At 35.1% G+C, this 10,827-nt stretch overlaps 1 long non-coding RNA gene across 1 annotated transcript; it reads left to right on the forward strand.

Annotated features, from left to right (window-relative positions):
- Positions 1–2,327: 2,327 nt before the first annotated feature.
- Positions 2,328–3,372, forward strand: LOC125489751. Its single transcript, XR_007267213.1, has 2 exons — positions 2,328–2,424; positions 2,772–3,372. It is a non-coding gene; the product is annotated as an uncharacterized LOC125489751 (long non-coding RNA).
- Positions 3,373–10,827: the final 7,455 nt, after the last annotated feature.

Consider the following 10,827-nt stretch of genomic DNA (forward strand, 5'->3'; position numbering starts at 1 on the left):
ATTTTGATTAAAATAACAAGTTATTTTTTTACATGATTAACTATTCGGTATTCGGCCCGAATAGTACGCACTATTCGGCCGAATACCGAATACTGAAAAAACTGGCCGAATAGGCCGAATACCGAATAGTTGCCGAATATTCGTGGCATCTCTACTATAGAGGTAGAGGCTATTTACTCCTATTTGTTGGATCCTTCTTTCTAACTTCAATGTGCATACATCTTAATTCAAGAATGTTAGGATTTAGTTCCACACGTCCATTGTAGGATATACAGGGTGTTGTAAAAAGGGTATACTACCGAAAGAGGGTGACTCAGCTTTTGTTCTACGAGTTTTGATAATTCATGAATTTGTTTCGCCTCAAACCAAAAATAATATGTGAGATTTAAGATATGATGCCAAAATGATTCAGCCAAATCCGTGTAAAAATTTATAACAAACCCAATTTCAAGTATGAATCCCTTTACTCCCGATAGATTGTGGGGGAGGAAGAACCGTAAGCGGCTTACCTTCACCTAATGAGGCCTGTGCTTGGATGTTTTGACAAATTGCCATGATCTTACCATAACATCCATCTTTTATACGTATGTATACTTGGAACGAACATGAAACAGTAGAAGTAACGAAAATAATGAGCAATCTGCCTTTAACTTTCAGCACATGAATCGATTAAATTAATTCACATACTGATAGAACTTTGATAAACAATACGAGCTATAGATGGAATGTCGGTGCAAAAGAAATGTCTCGGTAAATAACACCTCATCGTAGATCAGAAATAATGGGACTGCTTCTGAAGATACAGTGGTATCTTCAGAAGCTAAATTAGCTAAATTAGATCATAAAAACGTGAACACGTAAAATTATTGGTTCTAAATTCGTCAGTCGAAGATTTTCCATGTAAAAATTTAATACAATGAAATTAAAATGTATGCATTGAAGGTTTTAAATTATTCACATGTATGCTATAACCGTCACAAACTCACACACATAACCGTCAACTAGAATCCCTTTTTCCATTATGGATAAATGTTAGCATTTGTAACAAGAACGAGAGTGCCCCCCTTCATTTTCATGCCAACTTTGTACTCGTAAGTAATTATGTAAATCGCATTAAGAAAACCATTGTTTCTCCTGCCTTACTTAAATAAAATGGCTTACTATTAAAAGTTATGTTCTAACTTTATGGACATGTAACTTTTGTTTACCGATAAGTGTGTTGTTTAAGCCTCTAATTGATCAGACATCATCACAGTCTCTAATAGATAAACATTAAACAATTATAATGTGTGGGGGTATAAGTTTTAAAAAATGAGATTGATGGGGTGCCGACATTTTGTAAATGGAACTTTTTCATTTTTCGTGAAGCTTTTCGGTTTAGGAGTCCTTTGGTGCAACTTTTACTGGAACATTTATTTTGCACTCGTTGCTCGTACAAGCGAGCATTCGGCATTCAGGGTCTTAAATATAAAAATAACGCTGCCGTTTTGAAAACGTTAATCACGTCTAACTTTTTGTGGTATGGCCACAAGTGCTGCGATTGGAGCGCACCACAAATTATTAAATAAATTATAAACTTTTGCTAGCATATGGACATAAATTTAGCATCAAAGTAAATGTAATTTTATGTAAAACCTACCTGAATCCTAAGCGGGTGTCAATTTCCCGGCATACCGTGGTGATGAAAAGAATTATTATGTCTAAATACTATGCTCCACCTTCTGCAATTTCAATCAACAGAAAGCCATTTACTGTATGTAGCCTTGCTTTAAACCTCCGTCTGTTCCGGTCAGTAAGTCAATGTCTCTGAGTAAGCGGCATAGACAACAGCTATTCGACGAGATAGACGTCTTGTACGTTGACAATAGTCCGGTCACTCAATGAGCACGCAAGAAGCCTCTTCGGGTGATGTATAAACTGTATTTATTACAAAATTATTTCATAAGTGACATTTTCATTATAGTGTAAGTCACTCAGCATGAACACATGCCATAGACAACGTCACTGTCAAATTCCTCCCTGCTGGGTGATTTTCTATCTCGGGTGTCATGGACTCGCGATTTCCAACCGTATAAATCTATGATGGGTTTCTGACCATCTTTTGGCATCGGCTATCTCGGTCATGATCACTAAACGAATAGTGGGTATGAGATTTATCGATACACTAGAGGTTGCAAAATTTTTGTGAAAATATTCTGTGATTAGCCGACTAAATGAAAACTTCATTTCACTTCAAACTACGACTACTGTATTTATCAAATCTTTAATTTACCGCATTATTTAGAAAAATGGCGATACTGGAAGCTATTGTCAAATGATTGTCAAAACGAACTGCAAGGAACCATCCAAAACAGACATTGATTTTGGTGTGTGTTTTTTTATAATTACCTGAATCCTGTGTTTTAATTGTTCATTATATCTAAGGTAAGTACATAATTAACGTATTACTATTAAAATTTTAAACTTAGTCATACACAGAACGAAATATGGGAAATTTTTACAAAGTCGTGAAAAATTAACATTTATTGTTCTTAATAAAAGCATTGAGATCAATGATTTCTAGTACGATACGCTAGTAATATAAGTCGATGATTGAGATCTAACACTTGGTACTGGGAACTCAGTTATTAAAAGTAGATTGATCACTGAGCCATTACATAATCTTCACATTTGTGCAGGTTGTGCTTGTTAGTAATATTTTTGTGAGGCATAACTATCATGTGCTAAGAAAAAAGATTGAATAGGACATTAATATTGTATTTTATTTCCAGGATGGCGCCTTTAAGAAAAGTCTCAGATCGACAAATGGACATTTTGTTGGAGTTCGTTGAAAGACATAAAGAGCTTGCTGTTGGCCGGTACCCTCCCGGCCCACTAGGCATACAATCAGCACGTTGGCTATGGGACAGTGCAGCATTACAAATACCTATATGAATTATATTCAATTGGGTCTGGAGTTACAAAAACTGGTAAAAAATTCTGACGGGCATTCACATGTAAAGTGACAATGTGCAATCATAACTTAAAGGTTAAAGTAGAAAAATTATTTTAATAATGATTAAAGTAAGACTGGTAGAAGCAAAATGTGATAGGAAGTTATGTGATTTAAAATCAAAAATAAAAGCCATTAATATAAATTGTGTTTTTTATTACTAAATTATACATATACAGCAAAAATCAGCCTATCAGTCAGGTTATTTTAGTTCCTTGAAATTCACAGCCTCTGGACAAGGTTGGCCCGCATGCGCCCTGCATCTGCATCAGCAGCACCATAAGCCACGTTACCAATATGCTGCACCCGAATGTTACCAGCAGCAGGCAAGTTGTCGTCACTGGTATATTGTGTGCATTTGCTATATTGTGTAGTACACAGCAGTCATTTACTATTTTCGCAGCTTTGGTGGGCTCATAGTGAAGCACACGGTGTGCCAGCAAACATCTCCAGCGTGTTTTAAGGGCCCCAATGCACCGCTCCACAGTATTTCTGACACGGCAATATAGATCAGTGTAGTGTTCTTCTGGGGATCCTACAGCTGCATAGAGGATAGGTTACCTCCATGGCCGTAGAGCATAACCAGAGTCCCCTGAAACCAATTTTAAAAACAACAGTTAGGTACCTATACTTACTGAAAAAAAACAAATACCTACTGAAATAATTTCCTCCTAACTAATTAGGTACTTACTATTTACTAATTATAGAAGACCAAAAATTTGCAAGATTCACAAAACAAACATCAAAGAAATATTATTTTGTTCAAGATCATAAGAACAAGAAGACTTCAGCGTCACAATAAAAAAAAAAAGTTATTTTCTACATTCTATGGTGACTCTATGGTTTAAAAGCTACTATTTACTAGTTGCCCAAGACAAGACGGTTGGCCAACCCAAATTAGTACTTATGATTCCAACTATCCGATACAAAATACCAATCTCGGGTTTCGATAAAATATTCGCATACAAAATTTTAACAAGATGGCGGCCGGTGGGTATTGAAGCCCATACCAACTATGACGTCATTATTCGACCCCAACCGAACATACACAATACGAATAGTGTCAAAATTTGCTTTTTGACAGTAAGATCACGGTGAAGAGAGTTATCAACGAGATAGAAAATAGCCCAGCTGTATACGCCCGGCGCATCCTGGGCTAGACTGCCTAACCGTTTCACGACGGAGGCAAACCCTGCATGGACGAACTCTATAATGTTGGTCACCGATACGATAAAAAGATTAGTCCTGTGCAAAAAACATAATTGCTACCCTACTGCCTACATAGTCATATTATGTTCACAATCCTACACTGCATAGATACTTATCTGTAATTGCCTTTCAGCAAGGCTACGACTGCAATGCTTGCAAAAAATATTCGTAGTAAACATTCGTTCTTACCCGTGCCTTCATGTTTCCCGTACAGGATAGAAACAGTGAAATTACACTGTAATTCCGTTTACCCTGTAATCATGTAATTGCTGTACTGGAACCAGGTTCTCGCTTCGACCTTTTTAAGCATACGAACAGGGCACAGAGTAGGCTATAATATATTGGGAGCATAGTGCTTAATTCTTTTAATTTTTTTGCAATAGTAGGAGGCTATTTTTGAATTATTATTTGGACAATAATAGTAATGAAATGTACAATCAGGTGGATTTTATGCTAATAAGGGTGTACAAAAAAAAACATTTTCAACAAAATACCTGTAAAGATACCTTATCTACAAAAATAAAACTACAATTATATTTCACTCACAAAATTCTACGCTGCATGTCTAAAAGAGTCGGATTTTTAAATATATAAAACTTGCCTACCTAATAACTTTTTTTTTATTTATAAAACTGTTAATCTCTATATTTTCCCACACTCTGCACCAGCGCTATGCGTTTATCCTGAATGTTCATTTTAAAAACAGCAGTAATCTTGCCGCTTTTAAACGTTTAGCGTTATTTTCATGATGTTTGTTTTTTTATTCGAACGCTTTCCGGCTTAAATACATTGCAGGAAAAAAAACTGAAATTCGTTATGAACATATTGCTATGTAGTTAACGTTTCCCAAATATTACTTAACCAATATGTTATTAATATTTTGGTCGCTTTCCTATTTCGTAACCCGTAATATTTATGTCCCAATATTAATTCGTATTGTATTAATCATATCTGTATTAGGCTTTAGCAGATCATCCGTTTAGATAAAATGAGATGATATCTAATAATACTAAATTGTTATTATATTATTTATGTTTATTGACCTGTGACCTTGGCCGAAAAACAGGGGTGTATTATGTGTGCCGTTTCTGTGTGTGTAAGTGAGTTTTGACTGTTGAGGGTTACATGAAACCTTAACAAAAACGAACCAACGAGAGCTGTCATGCAATCGGTACTTTTAATAAAATAATAAAAAAAAAAAAAAAAAACGTTTATTTGAAAACCAACAAAGACACATACATATTGTTGAAACCTTGGTCCTCAAACTAGGATTCCCTGTGCTATGAGGACCAGGACCCGTCGTTGATTATTTATCTAATTTAAAAGTGCCTATTAGAAGCATATATAAATTACAAAAGTTAAATGCTTACTTGCTAATTAGGGATATAGTTTAGATCTGATGAGATTACATCTGGTAGGTACATACTTAATTAATAAATTTAAGAAAAAAAACAGTTATTGAACATTTAACTTTGTAGGTACATTTTATGAAAGTAGAATATACAAAGTTAAAAATAATATTTGTGTGAGCTGTGTGTATGTGTGTCAGATGTGTGTGTGTGTGTGTGTGTGTGTGTGTGTGTGTGTGTGTGTGTGTGTTTTCACATTAGAGCCCACTTAGCCCTGCGTAATACAACGAGGTATAGTCGTGGTTGGCACAAAAGCTCTCGCAAAATTACATTTTAGTGAGGTAGAGTGACCCCGCAGGACTTTGGGAGGTCACTCTCTAAATCAACGAACGAACAAATGAGAATTGACGGAGCATTTCAGCTCTTCTGTTATTGAAATAAATAAGTAATGATTAACATTATTAATTAATTTGAGACCACTGATTAACTGGAGCAATTATCTTTTTACTTGTCTGTAACATATAAGTGAAAACTTGTAATTGGCTATCTGTAACTATTTTAAAATTCTTATGTAAAATAAATTAGCTGTAAGTTTTCCTATAATAAAAAATAAATAAAATAAAAATAAATAAATTATCACGCAAACGGCAACCTAAATACAAAGAGATAGAGTGGTTAGTGCTGCAGTTTTGGTTTTTCCTAAGCTTCGGAACGCTTCAAATGAAGTGTGATAGCACATGTCCATCCGCCATTTCCATACTGTTTCATTATCTGCGCGCGCTATACCAACAACTACACAATAAAGCTGACGAACACACGAAACAATGCTGTAAACAAACTACAGATTAGGCGAGGGCACACAGCGCGGGTGCGACTAACACCGTCCGGTCACCGTCCGGTCACCGGACGGACCGCAAATATATGGAGAGACGGATAAAAGTAGAACCATCCGGATCCGGAGATAGAAACCCGATTTTTCGCTCGATATTGTTGGCACGTTCACCTAGAGTCGGCCGAATGAAAATAAAAGCTACGTACCGTTATAAGTATGGAAGAGTTTCCTATTCGGAATACTAAAATAGTATTTCTAGTGTACTTTTTACTAATTTTTTTTTTTCAAGCTGCTCACCGTATTTAATTTTACTAAGTATATGTATAAAACTGAATGTAGGTACATGACATGTATAGTATAAGTATAAATTTTACAAATAGAAATGTATTTACCGCGAGTCCACTTCGCCTTACTTTTTCCCGTGGGAATTTCAAGACGATAAATACGTAAGATTTATTTATTTATTTACTTAGAGACAAACAGTCATACATAATTTATCTGTAAACATAACTAGGTAGTATATTTTAGACCTACAGTCCCATAAATAAAGTATTTATCGTCTTGAAGATAAGTAGGGAATATTTCTATTAAGTTTCATCTAAGTATGTACGGTCAGCTGCATTAGTAGCTATACACTTCTGTACCTTGTCAAACTGACGAACCGTGTTTCAATAAATAAATAGGCGGTTTCAGATTGGCAAGGCAAAAAGTGTATAGCTATATACTTATGCAGCTGACTGTACGTTCAGTATTTTTTGTGTGAAATAGTAACAAGCCTATATGTATGTTAAGCATGTGTATGTGTAATATGTGTATGTGTATACACATTCTTCATATTACACCTTTATTATTTGAGTCAGTTATCCTTTTTATACAACCGGCAGCTTCCAATTAAATTAACAACTTTTAGGGTCTGTTTCACAATGTCTGGTTAGTGGCTACCTGACGGATAAAATACATGCTGTCACTCTCTGTTATTATTTTTTAGACAGTGACAGCATGTATTTTATCCGACAGGTAGCGACTAACCAGACATTGTGGAACAGGGGCTTAGCCTAAAATTAAACAGACTCACGTATTCCTAATACACGTTAGATATCACGTTTATGTACTTACGGAAGAAACTCTAGCTGCCTTTAAATATTTATCAAGCTCATTAAAAATGGACGAGCCGAGAGAAAATATGCGTTTACTTGAGACGAGTTATTTACTCGAAGATTTTGAATGAGAATCCGAACACGTAACGTCGGTACAGTACGACATAACCCGAAGGGGCTATTCCTTAGACAAGACATATAAGTATTAATATATAATTATTTTAGGTAAACATGTGAGTTTATAGATTTAGTTTGTAGGTACTTAGGTATATAATAACAAAATATAATTCTAATTATTTCTTTAGTACACTTGACCCCTCTTTGATCATAAATTAAATATCCTTCCACCCTAAGGCTGTCTTGAAAAAATCGCTTTAAGCTATAAGGCCGCCATTTTGTATATATGTGTTATGTATTTAAGTTATATAAGTTTATTTTATGTGTGTGTACAAATAAAATATATTCTATCTATCTATTCTATATATATTGGCTATTCCCATGCAAAGGCTGAGTAGGTTGTTTAGGTGTGATTCATCAAAATGTATAAATAAATAGTTTTACTGGACAAATACATCTATCATCACTTTAGTAAAATATAAAATACAAGCTAACGTGAACTAAATCTTTGCCCATTTTACTTTAAATTTTTGTTAGTAGAAACTTTGTGCTCGTCCGCACTGTAGCCACTTGAAGAAGCAAACACGTTTAATATTTAAACAAGTTTTTAATGAAGACGTAAAGTCGACTACTTTGTATTTAGCTTCACTGTTTAATAAACTACCCTTCTACATTACACAGGCACGAGCAGATTCGACCCAAATTAAACTTCTAGGTACTCTAGTTATGAAACCTAGTTCGCATCAATAACATAAAGGGAAAACAGTATTATTTTGCGACTTTGTTGGTTTGTCGTCGACACGATAAAAAGAGGAAGAAGGGTAAACAGTTGTATTAGAGCGGTGGCAGCTCAGTCGAGCGCCCGCTTCTCAAACCAGAGATGCGAGTTCAAATCCCGACTCCGACATGTACCAAGGCATTCTGTGGAATTATGTACAATGTATACTGTCACTAACCACTAGGTACATCATCAAGTACAAATACGCAATATTTCAGTGATGACATACGATACATTATATTCGCCAGCCTAATTAGGCTGTCACTGTGTGGCCTGGGGGACACAGTGATAGCCGGTATGACAAAATAACGACAGAACCAATGATTATGTTCAAAGCCCACCCGACTCAAAATCATACACTTGCAAGCAATTAAAAAGTTCCAGTGATAAGCACCAAATTACTCCTGTACTGGATAAAAATTGCTTTACAAATTTTACAATACAATACAGCTAATGTAGGACACAAACATTATTATGTAGATCGAAAGGAAAAAACAGTTTTTTTTCAGAGTACCAATGTTTGCGTTTGAAAAATATGCGTTCAATCAGTTATCGGAGGTATTATATTTGAACAATCTTATCACTATTCTTGAAATTAAGTTACTACCCTACTTACATATTAAACGCAGCTTCTGATATTATGCTCTACCTTTACTTATACCTAGCTAATACTAGCTAGGAATTAAGATTAGTTAGTACGTATTGTTACCGTGTCTATTTATCTTCATACTACTTGTCTAGTGGCCTTTGTTGTGCTGAGACATATGACAGTGCAGTATGAAAGGAGATAAGGAGGAAAAGTAAAACAAAGAGCAACCCATTTATAATGAAAGTGTGGCTTGTATTAGAAAGTGTGGACTAACATAACCTAAGCAACGTTAAAAACCCCCCGACTTTTAAAACTAGGTGCCAATTTCTCCATTCTCGGTTAGAGCATAACCAGGGAGTAGTGGTTGAGTTTTGACACATCTGTCAAGAATTTTATATGTAGATGACGTATGTTGATGAACCAATTCTTGGTCGGTTAGATAACCGACTATGGAGAAATTGGCACTAAAAGTCGCAAAACACTCGGGGTAACATTACCCATGACCCAAAAAATAAAACGGATCTAAAATCAATTTAGCCGTTTGGAAGCTATGGTACCACAGAAAAACACAATAAACAGACATACGTACATAATAGTCGACAAATTTACACTATTCCTGCTTTTACATACACCTATCTAGTTATGCAATTTACTTAGTTATGTTTATTAGATGAAAGATAACTTTGCCCAAGTTATTAATGTTATAATTGTAATTTTATTACCAAAACATCTGCTGAAATTTCAGTAACAAAAACAAAGTATTGTTTTCAAGTGCTCACACACTCACCACATGTGCTGATTAATTCCGGTACGTGATCATGTTGCCAATTTAACATTATATTATACATATTTTATAGCCTAGCAAACAGGCACCACTTCTATCCCACTAACGTAAAAACTATAAGTTACAGATCACCAAGGTTTTTTAGTTTTGTAGTGCATAATGTATATTTATTTATTTATTTATATTTAACACTTTAATGTACACATATAAGCAAAACAATATAAAGAAGATACAACATTTTAAAAACACATAGGACGTATACAATGTCGGGCTCATTGCCAAAAAGCAATTTCTTCCAGCCAACCTACGACTTGGTGAAAGAGAAGATGGAAAGTTAAATCTTTTAACTAATTTAAAGTTGGTACAAATTTACTTTCTTTAGAATCGCTAGGTCCCATTTATTTTTTATATTACAACTCTATCTACCTACCTACATGTGTAACAACTCTCGTATGGTCGACGTCATAGATTTCATCGTTAAGTTTTAGTTTTTTCCCAAAAAAGCCGTTGAAAACCTCAATCAATTGGCAGAGCTAATCCAGCGGGAGCACGGAGACAAAGCTTGTTGATAAATGATGATCCCCTAAGGGTTACTCTTGCTTGACAAACATGAACTCACGAGAGCTGTGACGCAACTGATACGTTTCACTACGAGATAAAGTCGTCGTTAGCGCAGTTGAGCTCGGAAATTTAGTTTTTCGTGAACTAGAGTGACCTCCTGGTCCCCGGAGTGGCCGGGACAGGCGGCGGCTGATACCGCAGCCGCCACAATATTTACATACTACGGGATTCCCGGACCAACAAGGATGTTGTTAGGGTTTGGAGAAGGTAGAGACAGATACATAAAATACTATGTACGTACCTTACATACTCTACTCTCTCTATTACCTGGTCCGTGTGATATTATAAATTTAAAGCGTGCCAATAGTGAGTATAGATACATGCATGGTGTACAAATAATTATTTTGGTGGAAGAATGCTTTGTAAACAAATACCCAAATTATATAATGAATTATCGGTAAGTATAAAATGAGAAAAAATTATCTTTATTTAAAACATTATTAATAAATATTTACTTAA

Source organism: Plutella xylostella, chromosome 17, assembly GCF_932276165.1.
Source record: "Plutella xylostella chromosome 17, ilPluXylo3.1, whole genome shotgun sequence".
Lineage (NCBI taxonomy): Eukaryota > Metazoa > Arthropoda > Insecta > Lepidoptera > Plutellidae > Plutella > Plutella xylostella.